This window comes from Balaenoptera physalus, assembly GCF_965194825.1.
Source record: "Balaenoptera physalus genome assembly, chromosome: 6".
NCBI lineage: Eukaryota > Metazoa > Chordata > Mammalia > Artiodactyla > Balaenopteridae > Balaenoptera > Balaenoptera physalus.
In genome coordinates this window covers 119,938,718-119,954,171 of record NC_138885.1, presented here as the reverse complement: position 1 = coordinate 119,954,171, position 15,454 = coordinate 119,938,718, and positions in this window count along the sequence as shown.

The following is a 15,454-nucleotide window of genomic DNA, read 5'->3' as shown; positions in this document are numbered from 1 at the left end:
AATAGATAGCTAATGGGAACCTCTGTATAGCACAGGGAGCTCAGCTCGGTGCTCTGTGATGACCTAGATGGGTGGGATGGGGGGGGATTGGGAGGGAGGTCCAAGAGGGAGGGGATATATGTATATACACAGCTGATTCACTTCGTTGTACAGCAGAAACTAACACAACATTGTAAAGCGAATATACTCCAATACAAAAAAAAAAGAATTATGAAAAAAATAAAAATTAGAACCAAGAAGAACATCAACCTGTTAAATTAACAACAAAATTTTAGAAGGTGTAAAACTCAAAACTGGCAAAGGTGTAGAGAAAACCCTTGCGTATTGCTGGTGGCACTATAAATTTGACCATGCTTTCCAGAGGGCATGCTGACAAAACTGATCATATACCTTGCATGATTTTACCTTTGGGGTGGTACCCAGTGTAAGTTACCTAAGAGGAAAAAAAGAACATACTCTATGCATGCAAATGTAATTATACATTTTTCTATGTCAGTGAAGATCTAGAAGCTTATGCAGTACTTAGCTAGCAATAGGGTGTAGTTAAACCAAGTATGATCTGATCATACAATAGAATATTGTGCAGGCATTAAAATGACAAATACGTTCATTGTATTGAAACAAAAAACAGTCTCTATAAAATAATGCCAAATGACAAAAAGAGCACCCAAAATGTTATTTTTTTTAAATTAATTAATTAATTTATTTATTTATTTTTGGCTGTGTTGGGTCTTCGTTTCTGTGCGAGGGCTCTCTCTAGTTGCGGCAAGTGGGGGCCACTCTTCATCGCGGTGCGCGGGCCTTTCACCGTCGCAGCCTCTCTTGTTGCGGGACACAGGCTCCAGATGCGCAGGCTCAGTAGTTGTGGCTCACGGGCCTAGTTGCTCCGCGGCATGTGGGATCTTCCTGGACCAGGGCTCGAACCCATGTACCCTGCATTGGCAGGCAGATTCTCAACCACTGCCCCACTAGGGAAGCCCCCAAAATGTTATTTTCATAATAAATACTATGCAGTAGAAACAGTGGGTGCAGCCGGAGGGATCAGAAGAGGATTTTAAATCTTATAAGTAGTTGATGATATTCAATAGTGAAGAAGCATTTTGAGTTTTTTGCTTAGTTATTTACTCTTTGGCTGAAGCACATTCTTATTATAGAGTCTTCAGCTATTCAGTGAAAAGAAATCAAATAAGGAGAGAACTGATTAGGAAAACGTCCAGAGCTCATGGGGCTGGGGAATAGCTCTTGCGGACGGTCAGAGTCATAGAAATTCCCCAAGGCTTTTCTCCAAAACTTTTCACTTCCTAGCACAAGCTCTCACATGTGATATGTGTTCAATATATGTCTGTGGAGCTACTAACTAAGGTGATGCAGTACCAGAAATACCGGCCATCTTCCTCAGCACCATTCTCTCTCAAGAAGCCTCCTTCAATTGCCCCTCAGCCCTCATGTCTTCAAATGATTTGCCCTGGTTCTATGAGGGCCAGATCACGCAGCGAGGCTATCACCGAACACTGCTACCTGACCTTCCTGCTGCCTTCAGTGCCTCCTCCAAAAATGACTCTTGGACTGGCCAGAAGGTAGGTCCTGATGAGCTGGACAAGTCTCACATTTGGATTCACAACCAGCCTCGTTTCATCAAAACTGTCGGCATGCCTCCTTTGTCCTGGGTGTGTAAAATGGATATGTCACAGATTGGATTCTCCAGAAACAAATGCTGAGATGGAGTCTGGGGTGCAAAGGGTTTATTTGGGATCAGCCACTGTGAAAGAGACGAGATGCAGGCAGCACTGGGCAGAGGCAGAAGTGGAACTGCGATGCAGTCTCCACAAAGCCTCCATCGACACTGGAGCCTTGAGCTCCGGAGGGAGTTTTGCCCACCACAGTGTCCGTCATTGGGTTAAAATGGCTGGGCCACTCCACCCCTACATCACTCAGTCATCAGACGTGTGGGCAGCCCCTAGAAGGGGAAATTGGGTTCTCTGCAGCTGACCCTCAAGGAACTGACAGCTGGAGGCTGCTGACCCCACTCCCCATAGATGGGCAGCAAGTTGTTCCAGGAAGGGGAAACACAGTACATCTCTGTGTTAACCATGGGACATTTGGCAGATGAGGAAACTGAGGCCAAGGTCATAGTCATCAAGCGGCAGAACTATGAGTCCAGCTTGTGCTTCTGCATGCACCCTTACTCCCACCCTGATTTCCTATCACATAGTGACCCAGCACTACACCAGGAGAAGGCCCCAGGCAGAGCCTCCCCATCAAGAAGGTCTCCCATGGATAAACGTTACTGGACAAACTGTAAGTGATCAGAAGGGGCCACAGGGTACCCAGTAGTGTCAATGACATTCGCCATGGCATCAGAAAAGCAGGGCCTGGAATGCTTCTCTTACCCGCTCCATCTCCCCGCTCTGCCGCCACCCCCGGGACTTATGGCCCACACCTTCTCTGATCTTCTTATATTCCTACATGCCGGGATGTTGCACTTTGCCCATGCCTATTACGCATGGCCTACCCTACTGTACTCATGTGTCTGCCGTCTGTCGTATGCCTTCCTCCTGCACAGTGAGTCCCTCCATAGCACAGACGCTGCCCTGGTCATTACCTCTTCACTTGGCATCATTTTACTTTTAATTTCAAAAGACAAGCAAGTTTACATCAATTGGTTTTGGAAGTAGAGTGTAATCAAATTCAGCTCAACTATTTCCCAGCTGTGAGACCTTGGGCAAATAACTAGGCTGTCTATGCCTTGATCTCTCATGAGGATAATAGATACTCCCACAGAGCTGTAATGAGGATTAAATACCATAGTGAAGACTCAGAGCAAGGTCAGTATCTGAAAGATACCAGATTCTCATTCCCTAGTAATGGTTGTTTTTATAAGTGAAGAATTCAGGGTGAGGATCAAGTCTTCTTGCCCCAAATGAAGACAACAAGGACTGAAAGACAATTCCTAGGGAACCAGGTGCATCTATCGGTCATCACCCAGGGGAAGGTGATGCATTCGCTCAGACTTTTAAGTTTAAAATGAGACAATTTAAAGAAAAGTATTACGCAAATTATAGTCTGAGTGGTGCATGGATATGGCAAAATCTGTGAAGGAAGCTGCAAATGATGGTGTTTGGGGAAGCACAGCCCATGCCTAGGGCATCATTAAACCCATTCACGCTCTGATGGGAGAAATGAGGCATCCCAGAAAGGGCAGTAGGGTCACTGCCCCAGAGTACCGCAGCAGAAAAGTCCAGCTCAACATTCAGTCCTTCCAATCCAGAGCTCCCCTGCCTGACAGGGAGCTCCTGAGGATATGTGTGGAAGCTGGACTTTCCCAGCCTGGGCATCCAGTCTGCCATCTCCTACATCTCCTTCATTCCTTCCAACGATGGTGTGCTGGAAATAGTGCCGGAAGAAGGGTCAGAAGCCCCAAGTTCCGGTCCGAGGAGCTTATTTGCTTTGTGTTCTTGATCAAGTCACTTCCCCACTTGCTGCCTCAGTTTCCCCATATGACTTTGGGGGTGGGAATGAACGAGCTCTAAATTCAGTGCAGGTCGGGCGGTGCTTTAACGATTATGGTGAATCCTCAATGCCAGCAGAGGGCCCCAGACCCTAAGGAGCAGATTCGAGGCAACCTCCAGACCGCCCAGTAAAGGGCGGAGAGAGTCACAGTGGGACAGGAAGAGTGACAGCTGCCAACAGAGATGGGGTAACCAAGGGACTGACTGGAGGGACAGGCTGCTCAGGAGAAAGAGCACTGTGTGGGTGCAGGGCGAGCGGTGTCCCAGCCTGGCTCTGGGCGGGGCACTTTATCTCTCTGGGCTAATAGCAATTAGAGACCAACTGGTTGGTCTGTATTCAAAAGCAGCATTGCATTCAGCCCTGCTTTCCCTTAGGAGGCTTCATTAATGGGTGGGTGTTGACAATTAGTCTCTCTCTGTCTCTCTCTCTCCACCGGTGCCCCCACCCAGATATTTTTAAATACTTGAGGAAAAGAAATGTAGCATCATGGAAAACTATCATGTTCTACAGAAGACTCAAATGCATCATTTTTACCTCATCTAAGTTCAAATTATAAAAATTAAAATTTTAAGATGTTTAAATAAGACAGCTCACTAGTATATCACTGGTAATGGCTTTTTTTAAAAAGCTATAAACAATCTAAATGTTAATGGGGAAATAATTACTTATATTACAGCAAATACTACCATAAAATATAAGATCTCTGCATGTACTGATGTGGTCAAGACATACTGCTCATGAAGAAAATAAGAACTGGGAATTCCCTGGCAGCCCAGTGGTTAGGGCTCCGTGCTCCCACTGACAGGGCTGCGGGGTGCGGCAGGGAGGGCGCGGGTGGGCCCAGTCCTTGGTGGGGCAACTAAGATCCTGTAAGCCATGTGAGCAGCCACAAAAAAAAAAAAAAAGAAAGAAAGAAAAAGAAAGAACAATCACAGTGCACCCGGTTAAATCCTATAAACGGGTAAATTTCTGGAAGGAAACACAAGAGACTCTTAACAGGCACTACCTTTGGGGCAATGGGAAATGGAGATTTACTTCTCAATTTTATACCTCTGCACACTGCTTTGGAATTTTCTAACAATGTGTGTATATTATTATTTTTTAAATGTCAACAGGGATTATCTGGCGGGGAGATTATGACTTTGTTTTTATCTTTATGCTTTACATTTTAAAAAAGCAAAAATGTTCTGTTCTTTTGAATGGGTAGCACATTATAAGGTTCAGAAAATCAGGGCAATACTACAAAAATACGCATGGAAATCTTCCTCCCACCTAGTTCCCAACTACTCCACTTTCTTACATCCCTATTCCCCAGCCCATCTCCTGTCAAATCCCATGGGCAACCACTTTTATTTTTTCATGTATCCTACCAGTGTTTCTTTGTGCAGAATCAAGAAATAAAAATGTATATTCCAGTCCCCTTTCTTATATAAAAGGCAGTTAGCATACAATGTACACCATCTGCATCTTGCTTTTTCCATTTAACAATGTGTCCTGAATATCTTTCTGTATTGCTAAAAATATCTTTCCTATCTTCCTCCTCCCCACTTTTCTAATGTAAGTATTTAGCATTATAAATTTCCCTCTCAGCGCTGCTTTAGCCATCTTAGGGATGTAGAAATCAAGGCTCAAAGAATGTAAGTGATTTGCTGAAAATTACACAGGAAGTGTGACACTGTTGGCTGGGCAGAGCAGAAATTCTGTTGAGGTCCAGACTCCCCTTAAATGTCCCCTGTGCCTCTAGGTAAACTAGGACTGCTTAGGACAGATGTTCACTGGAGCTTGCATGCTACCAAGGGGCTCTGCAGGAGAAAACTTGACATTTTCCCTGGTGGTCCAGTGGTTAAGAATCCGCCTTCCAATGCAGGGGACTAAGATCCCACATGCCGCGGGGCAACTAAGCCCGTGTGCCACGACTACTGAGCCCACGCGCTCTGGAGACCGCACACCACGACTAGAGAGAAGCCTGCGCACCGCAGCTACTGAGTCCGCGTGCCGCGAAGAAAGATCCCACATGCCACAATGAAGATCCTGTGTGCCGCAACTAAGAGCCACCGCAACCAAATAAATAATAAATTAATTTTTTTTAATTAAAAAAATGAATAAACGTGCAGCTGGTGGGCTGGGACTTCCTGATGAAGGTAGACTGGGAAGGGGGTCTAGGGGAGAGCAAGCGAGCTAATGCACCTGGAGGCAAAGTCACTGTGTGTGAAAGAAATCTGGTAGAGGAGGCTGTACTGGGCAGCAGGGCCGGGATGCTGGAGGACGCTGTGAATCCAGGTGGGAAGTGAGGCTGTACTTGACCAGAATTCAGTCCGCACTCCATACCCTGAAACTCTGGGAAGGAGACGGCTCTGATACAAGGGAATGAAGGGTATTACTAGGGGCCAGAATTTCAACTATGGGAACCCATTTGAAATAGCTGATCTGAAGCAGATGGAAAATTTCTGTTGGCCAAAGAGAGAGACAGAAGCCACAGAGGTCTGTGGCCAGAGGAGTAAGGAAATGGCACAGGCAGTGGGGTGGACAGTGGGGGGGCCTCAGCCAATGGAGAGGGTGGCAAATGCACAGGACAGCAGGGCAGTGGGACTGTAGTCCAGCACGAAAGAGCTGACTCTGTAGGGAACAGACTCCAAGAAGGAGTTGCGGGTGGGGTGGGGTGGGGGTTAATCCCAGGGGAAAATACCAGGTCTTTTGCTAATTAAAGTGCGTCACTTTGAGCTCCAGGATTTTGGCATATCAGCTGCAAAGGCAGCACATTTATTATGATCAGCAGATGAGAAATGAATACACACAACTCATATTGGTTTATTTTTGTCATTATTTAGTTTAAATTGGCATCACAGCCTGCATAGCAGCCATTATTATTCTCATTAAATACCCAAGGACGCGGAAGCTCAGAGTTTTCCAAACGCACATAACAAGAAGCTATCACCTCATTCCCCCACCTGGTTTCTTTTAAATCCAGGTGCACATAACTGACTTGATGGAGAGGTCTGCACATCCCCCAGAGATGCTGGGTTTGCACCTGGATACATAATGGGATGAAGTTTGGGTGGTATCTTTCTTAGAAGGGCATGAGTGCATTTTGTTAGGTATGGACATTTCTGAAGTTGTGTGTAATGTAGCACAGAGGATATGTGTGAATATTGGGCAACTAAAGGGGAGGGCTGTAGCTGTGGTCGTTCTGCGATACCCATTCCATTGCTCCTTATTCTGTAGCAGCCATGCCACTGGGAGAATTGACCTCAGTCAAGGATGAACCCTGATTCGTCTTAAACGTGCTTTCCTGGTGACAGGGATTGGTTCTGGAATGAGTATGTGGTTCATTTTGGGCTAATGAGATACAAAGAGAAGTTTGCCGAGGGCTTTTGGAAGGTGTTTCCTTCTCTGAAAAGAAAGTACAGGAAAAGATTGTCTCTTTTCCTCTGGATGTTGCTGGGCATCGCTAAGGAGTCCAGAACTGCTGCTGCCACCTCAGAACTTGATGCTGGCACTGGAGGAAAGCAGAGCTAAGACAATCAAGGGAAAGTATATCAGAGCCACTGGATCAAAGTGGCTCTGGAAGACCAGCCTGCCCCTGGACACCCTGTTAAGTGAACCAATAAATCTCCATCTTGTTTAAACCAATTCAAATTGAGTTTTCTATTACTTGTGCCTGATACTGATACAGCCTGCCTTCTGAGGAATTTAATCTCAGTGAATTCAGGGTCTCCTCAACTCCCCTGGGGTTGTGTCTCAGTTCCTGAGTACTTGTGCAAGGCTGAGGTTGGGGCGTGAGAGTAGGTATTTGGTTCTCAGTCATCATCTGTCCAACCTGGCATCCACTGAGTTATTCATCACACCATCTGGTCCTTAGTTGCTGGGCCATACAGGTTGCTATTGTGCTGTTCCTCATTCTCATCCTCTCTTTCTCTCTCCACTTCTGTTCCACTCTTGGGCGCACAAAACGTCATGGGACTTTCAAAGGCCGGGTCTCCTGCTGCATTCTCTTGGATGCTAGGATCCAAGGGATGCTGCTCCCTTACCATGCTGGGTTTGGGGAAACACTGTAAAGTGATCTAAGGGCCTATCTCCCCACACACACCACATAACACTTTTTACTTTGAATTTTACCCAAGAATCAAGGCAGAGGCCACCTCTGCTCTCAGATACCAAACAAACCAGCCAGGGGGAGGAGGCAGGGGCAGGCTCCCCCTCCTCAGGGACCCACATCTGCTCACTCTTGCTTCCCATCTAACTCTTCTCTTCCTGCCAAACCAAGAGATCTTCATATCCTCTTGGGGCTAAAGAAGTGTCACGCTATTTCATATTTAGTCTCTGAAATCTTTTGTGCTTTCTATTTGTCCCATCTGTTCTGTTGTTTCTTTCTCTCTCGTTTCTTCCTTCTTTTATTTACTGTGTTTCTATTCTTTTTTTTAAAAAATGTATCCTTTTGTATGCTTTTTTAAAAATTTTATTTATTTATTTATTTATTTATGGCTGTGTCGGGTCTTCGTTTCTGTGTGAGGGCTTTCTCTAGTTGCGGCAAGTGGGGGCCACTCTTCATCGCGGTGCGCGGGCCTCTCACTATCGCGGCCTCTCTTGTTGCGGAGCACAGGCTCCAGAGGCGCAGGCTCAGTAATTGTGGCTCATGGGCCTAGTTGCTCTGCGGCATGTGGGATCTTCCCAGACCAGGGCTCGAACCCGTGTCCCCTGCATTGGCAGGCAGATTCTCAACCACTACGCCACCAGGGAAGCCCCTGTTTCTATTCTTTTAGGGCTTTTTCTAGACATTGCAGCATGCATGATTAAAATATCAAAATCTAAAGTTAATCAAAATTTTTCCTCTTCCCAGATAACACAAGGATTTTCAAATACTTTAAATACTCCATTTTTACCACCCCTGGTTTGTATGTTATGGTTGGCAGTATTTTAATTCTAACCTCACAGGACATTATAATTCTTAAGGTTTTTTTTTTTGTTTTTTTTTTTGCAGTTATGATTCATTTAGATTCATCTACATTTTTACCACTTTCCTTGCTGTTTATTCCTTTTAGTTCTCAGATCTAACTTGTAGAATCACTTTCTTTCTGAAGCATATTCTTTAGAAAATTTCCTTTACTGAGGTGAACTCTGTTTTTGTTTGTCATAAAATAAAATTTTTTATCTTCCTTATAAATTTTCTCTGTGTGTAAAATTATAAGTTGGAAGTTACTTTCTTTCAGCACTCTAAAGATGCTCTACTAAGTTCTGGGTTTCCATTATCTACTGAGAAGTCAGCTATTAGACTGTCATTTCTTTGAAAGTGATCTTTTTTTCTGTTACTTTCAATTTTTTTCTCTTTGGTTTTCTGCAATTCACTGGGATGTTTCTATATGTGGGTTTCTTTCATTTATCCTCCTGGGGATTCACAGGCTTTTCGAATCTAGGGATTGTTATTGTTTATCAGTTCCAGAAAATATCAACTAATCTCTTCAGATAGCACTTCTACCCCATTCTCTCTCCTTCTGAGACTCTATTTAAATATGTTTTAGGCTTTTCTGCTTAACCTCCACGTCTCTCATTCTCTTTCATATGTATTTTTGCATATTTTTAAACTTTCTGTATTACACTCTGGGTAACTTCTAACCTAACATTCAGTTTTCTCTTCAGCTGTGTTTCATCTGTCGTTAAATTCATTTATTAAGTTTTTCCTTTCACTTCTGTATTTTTCATTCATTTCTAGAAGTTCTATTTGCTTTTTTAAAAAATGTGTTCTGCTGCTTTTTATAGTTTCCCATTTGCTCCATGCCTTTTCAAACTCGTCTCCTATTTTATTAAACATAAGAAGCATTTGTTATAAATAAAGTGTCTGATAATTCCAGTTTCTGAAATTCTTATGGGTTTATTCCTGCTACGTGTATTTTCTGCTGGCTCTTGTTCACAGTTCCTCGTTTCCTTGTGTAGCTAATTATTTTCAACTATGTGTTGGATGTTGTTGGAATAATTTGTGGCTTTGGAAGAGATAACATTTTTCCAGGGAACATTTGTTGTTTGCTTCTGCCAGGCCCTGGGGTGATTACTGACCTTACCACCTTAAACCAAGTTCAAACTTTGACACTCTCTGAACCATTCAGATGAGGAAAGCGTTGACTGTAAATCTATGTAAGAGTTAGTGTGCTTCTGGATTATATTTACTCCGAGGTTGTGGTCCTTTGAGATACCAGTTTTTTATAGATGGGATCTCCTATCGTACTCCCAACTTGTGTGGGTCCTTGGCCTCCATAACCCCACATGGCTCTTGCTAGAATTGGCAGATGCCCTAGAGCAAAGCCACTTCTTTTCTCACTAACTTCACTGTGTGCCTATTTTCCTTTCACTTGGGCCTAGTCTTTACTGTCTTGTCTTTTCAGTGCTTTTAAGAAGATGCTCTTTATATCTTATTCACCATTTTAAATTGTTTTTAGTGGAATATGTTTTCTGAATAACCTAGCCTGCCAAAGCTCTCAAATCTTTTCTTTAAGCCAAAGGTATTATCTTTCCTCCCCAAAGGCCTCACTTTTGACACTCAAAAGCCAGAAGAGCTCTTCTTTACATTGTATCATTTCTTCCTTGAGACCATAAACAAGGAAACTCTAACTTGAATGAGAAAAGGGCTAGAGGGTAGAAAGAAGTACCCCTCAATTTGGATTATTTCAAAATATTATACGACCACATATGTAAACTGCTTAACCTGGTGCCTAGTACATAGTTAGGGTTCAGCAAATAATTGCTGTTGTCATGATTATTATTTCCATATCCAAACTCACCTTCTTTAGGAGGCCTTCCTTCACTAACTTTGTCCCATTCCAATTCTTCTTTTACTGTATTTTATCAAAGTATCTTTTTATCTCCTCTCCCCCAACACCCTGTTGATTACCCTGATTGCATTTTCAAATGTGCACTTTTTCTTGGGAAGATGCAATGAATGAACATCATGCCCAGAAGCTTTTGCAAGTGTCTTGATCTTGTTTCTTTGTTAACTCTGGTATGGGAGCTCTTTCAGCTGTAGGTGAAAATTGAGAAGACTCAATTCAAACTGCATTAAACAGGGACTTCCCTGGTGGTCCAGTGGTTAAGACTCCACGCTCCCAATGCAGGGGACCCGGTTTCGACCCTTGGTCAGGGAACTAAGATCCCACATACCGCAACTAAGCCTGTGCGCTGCAACTACTGAGCCCGTGCGCTCTAGAGCCCATGCGCCGCAACTAGAGAAGCCTGTGCGCCGCAATGAAGATCCAGTGCAGCCTAAATAAATAAATAAAATTTTTTTAAAAGGAACTATAAAAAAATTTCATTAAACAAAAAAGGATTCTATTGGTTAATGTAACAGAAAAAACCCAGTGTAAGGTCTTCAGGTACAGTTTGATCCAGGGGCTCAGTGAATGTCCGGAGGACCTGGTCTTTCTCATCATACTGTGGTTCTTTTGCCCTCTGTTTTATCTTCATTCTCAAGCAGCTCCACTCTGCATGGTAGCAGAATCTCCACGCTTACATCCTCACAGCTCCAAATCCAGTGGAAAAGAGTTCCCATTATCGGCAGCAAAAGTCCCAGGGTTCACCCCTATTGGGCTAATTCGGTCAATACCTCCCTCACTGTGGTCAGGGGAATTTGATGTGCTCATTGGCTAAGTCTGAGTCAGGTGTATACTTCCTGGAATCCATGGTTAAGCTCCTCTGAAAATCAGGTGCTCTGAGATTAGAGGAAATGTGGTTCCCTGAAAGAAAACTTGGGGGTTGCCAAAAGAGGGGTGAAATGGATCCTGGGTAGACAAAAGCATCATCTGTCCACTTCAATCTCCAACAGCTGACAGAAAAAGGTTCAGTAATGGGGCCTGTGGGGCAGACTAAACTGCAGTAACAAGGTGCTGGTTCTGTCCAGGTCCTTAGGACACTGGCATAGATGCTGCTAGGTTTTAGTCACACAGACAGGACAGGAGCTGGAGTCTGGGTGACTGGCATGAAGGCTGCTCTCACAGCCTGCCAACCACTCTGGCACAGGGGACCCCATTTGTGATTTATCAGTAATGGTCTCATCCAGGCTACTCTCTTGGCTTCCTCAAGCTGCTTAACTTCTCCTGATATAAAAATAACACTTAAACAGGATCCCGACCCCATGTCCTAGACAAATCAGCTATCCAGAGATGGCAGCCAAATTCCCCCTAGGGTCAGAGGGCAGTGTCCTTATTATACCCAGTTTTGAGAGAGAGCCGAGATGTAGGGTTTCAAGAAATATGATATCATGACCAGAGACAAAACTCTAACACCCAGAGTATTTATTTCCCAGCAAAAGCCAGTACCTTCTGCTGATTCACCCTGCTGAAGAGGATGGGTGGGGCTGGGCTGGCCACAAGAGCAGGTGTAGGAGCTCCTTTTTTACAACTGGAAAATCACTATGATTTTAGTGTTGTGCAGCACTGGTGTCTGCCCCAGCTGAGCCCTCCTCCATCCCAACCTTGATGCCACCATGAGATGACTACTGGAGAGTCAGAGCTCCCACCCCACCCTCCAGCCTGCCTGCTTTCAGAACCTTGTAGCTGGAGGGCTAGGGAGACTGGGACCAGGTGGCGAGGTAATAATTATAGTAAACACTTACTGAGCATATATTACATGCCAGGCCTGTGCTTCATTTACATTAAGCTTAGAGGCTGAGAGTGTGGTGCTAGTCTAGAAACACTGGGTTTGACCCTGGACTTCATCTCACTAGCTTTGAGATTTTGATCAAGTTACTTAATCCCTTCGTGCCTTGATCTTCTGACCTGCAGCATCACCATAATGAAAGAATTTACCACATAGGGTTGTGAGGGATTACATGGGATCCTGCACACAATGTGTTTTGCAGTGTCTAGTAGATATTCAGCACTGCACAAATGTGAAGCAGCATTATATACACTTGTAATTTCTAACCTTACCCCGATCCCACGATGTAAATGCATTAGTAAGATGGCATTAGTAGATGCATTAGTCAATGGGTCAGTGGCTTAAACAAGATAGAAGTTTATTTCTCTTTATCACATAACAGTCCAGAGATGGGGACTGGAGGAGATTCTATTATTTTCAATCTGCCTCTTCCACCATTGGGTCCAAATGGCTGATCCAGCTCCCACCACCATATCATAATTCCAGTCAGTAGGAGAAGGAAAATCTGCCCTTTCCTCCTAAGGGCACGCTTAAAGGTTGCATATAACATTGCTGGGCAGATCCCATTGGCCACGCTTAGTCACATGGCCATGCTATCTGCAGAGGAAACTGGGAAATATAATCCTGCACTTCGTTAAAATTGTGAGGAATTACTAGCAGAGGAAGAAGAAGGGGAGAATAGATGTTGTTCTGCCAGAGCCCACCACCTGGCCACCCCTCACAAAGAACACATTCAGCACCCTTCAAAGGGAGGCAAGGCAGAGCTCCATCCGGACACAGCTCCAGCTGAGAGCCCAGGATCTCTGAGGGCCTGGGTGTGGATGGATCCTCAGCGTCTAGAGCCCTGTGAACCAAAAGGCAGGTAATCTGGCCCTCCCCCTCCCTGAGATAACAGTGGGGGAGGAACAGGATAAACTTCAGAACAGGAAAGAATGGCAAACACCTGGCAGTTACCTGATCTTTAACAGTCGCTGAATCTAGTTGGACAGGAATTGCAATGCTGCTTCCCCGCAGTGGAGTAAGTTCTGGGGCAGCTCATCCCCAGTGCTGGGAAACTGTCTACTCTCCTTCGTGGCCTCTGGCATTGCCTCCTGGGAAGTTATTTCTCACCCGACATCCCCTGTGGCTGCACTTGAGACCACGCTGTCCTTGCAGATGTTACAACTTTCACAGTCCTCCTTCTGCTGGTGCAGATTTAGGGGGCTAGGGACAACTGGGGGATCAAACCAGTCTTTGCTGACCAGGTTTGTAGTTTCTTTGCCAATGTAACACCCTCAAAATCTCCCAAGGCTTCTGATATATTTCATATTTGTGTAACCACAGCCAACTGTTTCACCATTTTTATACTTGAATACTCTGGACTTGGTGTTCTTCCTGTTTTCTCTCAAACTGTTGGTGGCTGCCTTGAGGTCGCCCAAAAAAATATGCTTGGCTGTGAAGAGAACTTCCCTATTCTGCCCACTGGGCTGGCTTCCACTGTCTACAGAACTGGGTGTGCTTGAGAAAGGTTTGGGACCACAGGTACAGCCCTTGCTAAGGTTGCCTCTTTCAAACCACCGTTTACAACTCACTGCCTGAGTGCATTTCTCTTGTGGGACTTTACTAGTTGCAGCAAGCAGAAGCCAAAACACGCTAGTTTCTGTGAGTTACAGGCTCTGTTAGCATATGATGACATTTCAAGGCATCATAGATGACAGATATGCCATACGTTTTGCTGTATCATAGCAATGGTCACCAGATTACCAGTGTACAATAGTTTTCTTTGCTACCTGCAGTCCAATTTCCAAACCAATGCCACTTGTTTTAGGCTTTTAAAGCAGTGCCACTTCCAGATGCCAACTTTTGTATTAGTTAGGATACATGTTTGATTGCTGTAACAAAGACTCAATTTAAGAATGACTTAAACAAGGAAGTTTATTTCTCTCATGTAACAGTCTATAGACAATCTAAACCTGGTAGGGTGACTCTGAAAACTTTAACAAGCATTTTCCATCTTGGCTATGACATACCTCCTCTAGCTCCTGCCATCACATTAGCATTCCAGCCATCAGAAGGGGAAAAGGAAGAGGGGAACTCATGCCTCTTTCTTTTAAGGCATGACCTGGAAGTTGCTCACATTGCTACCACTCACATTAGCCAAATTAAGCCACAAGGCTATATTTAACTGCAAGGGTTGGGAATTTAGGCTGCTATTCCAGCTAAAATTCAAGTGATTCTATTACTAAAGGAAGAAGAGAGAACTAGATACTGGGAAGCAACTGGCGGTCTCTGACACAGACTGTTTTTATCCTCATTTTAGATTCGTGGAAACAGGCGCAGAAAAAACAAGCAATGCTTTCCAAGGTCAAATGGCAGAGCATGAATTTTAATCAGGTCCATCTGACCCCAAAACAGATTTTCCATCACATCCAGCCAACACAGTTTGGTCATCAAGGTGCCCACTGTTCACTAAGAGATAAAAGGCATTTACATGTGCATGTAAATGTGAGTGTCAGCCCAGTGTACAGTGAGATATGCACACAGAACGTGGCTATAAGGAGATCAGTGCAATGAGGGTGATGCAATCAAGGGAGACTTTGTTTCAAGAGGAGCCCCTGTTACTGGTCCTGTAGGTGGAACATATCTGAGGTGGAGGGGAGAATGGGGTATTGCAGGAGAAGGCAGTGATGCGAGCTGGACCTGTTGTGTATCTGGCTTGGCTGTGAAGGTGGTCCAGAGCATAAGGGGGTGGGGCTTTTCGGGTCTGAGGCACTGCATATCTCCAGGGATGGTCCATGTGATCTTTCCCCCATTTGAAGTGTCCCATTGGCTGTGCCTTTGATATTCCATCATCTGGGACCAGACAGGAACAGGCCACAGGGACCCTGCAGAAGGAGAGCTGCATCTGCCCCCAGTACTACCCAAGACACATGGAAGGCAAGCCCCTTCCCTGCTCTGCTCTCCTCCTCCGTCCGCATAAGCAGTACAGGGGCTTTGAGGGATGATGGGAAATACGTTCACTGAATCAGCGAGAAATCCAATAACCCATTACTGTCTGTCCACTCCACGGCGAGACTGGGATGGAAGAGGCTGGAAGGAGGAGAGGAAGGGAGGGGCAGGGAGGGGAGCTGCAGCAGCTGGGTCAGCATTCCTGATTTGGATGTTGACTCAGGCCCCAGGAATGCCAAGGAAGGGGGTGGGCAGCCACCGAGCCGGCTGGGATCCTGTTGGCACCAGGAGGTGTAGGGACAGCACACACAGCGGGATGGGGGCACTGGGGCTTCTGCACACCTGGATGTACCTCCACAGGTAGAAATAGGTGTCT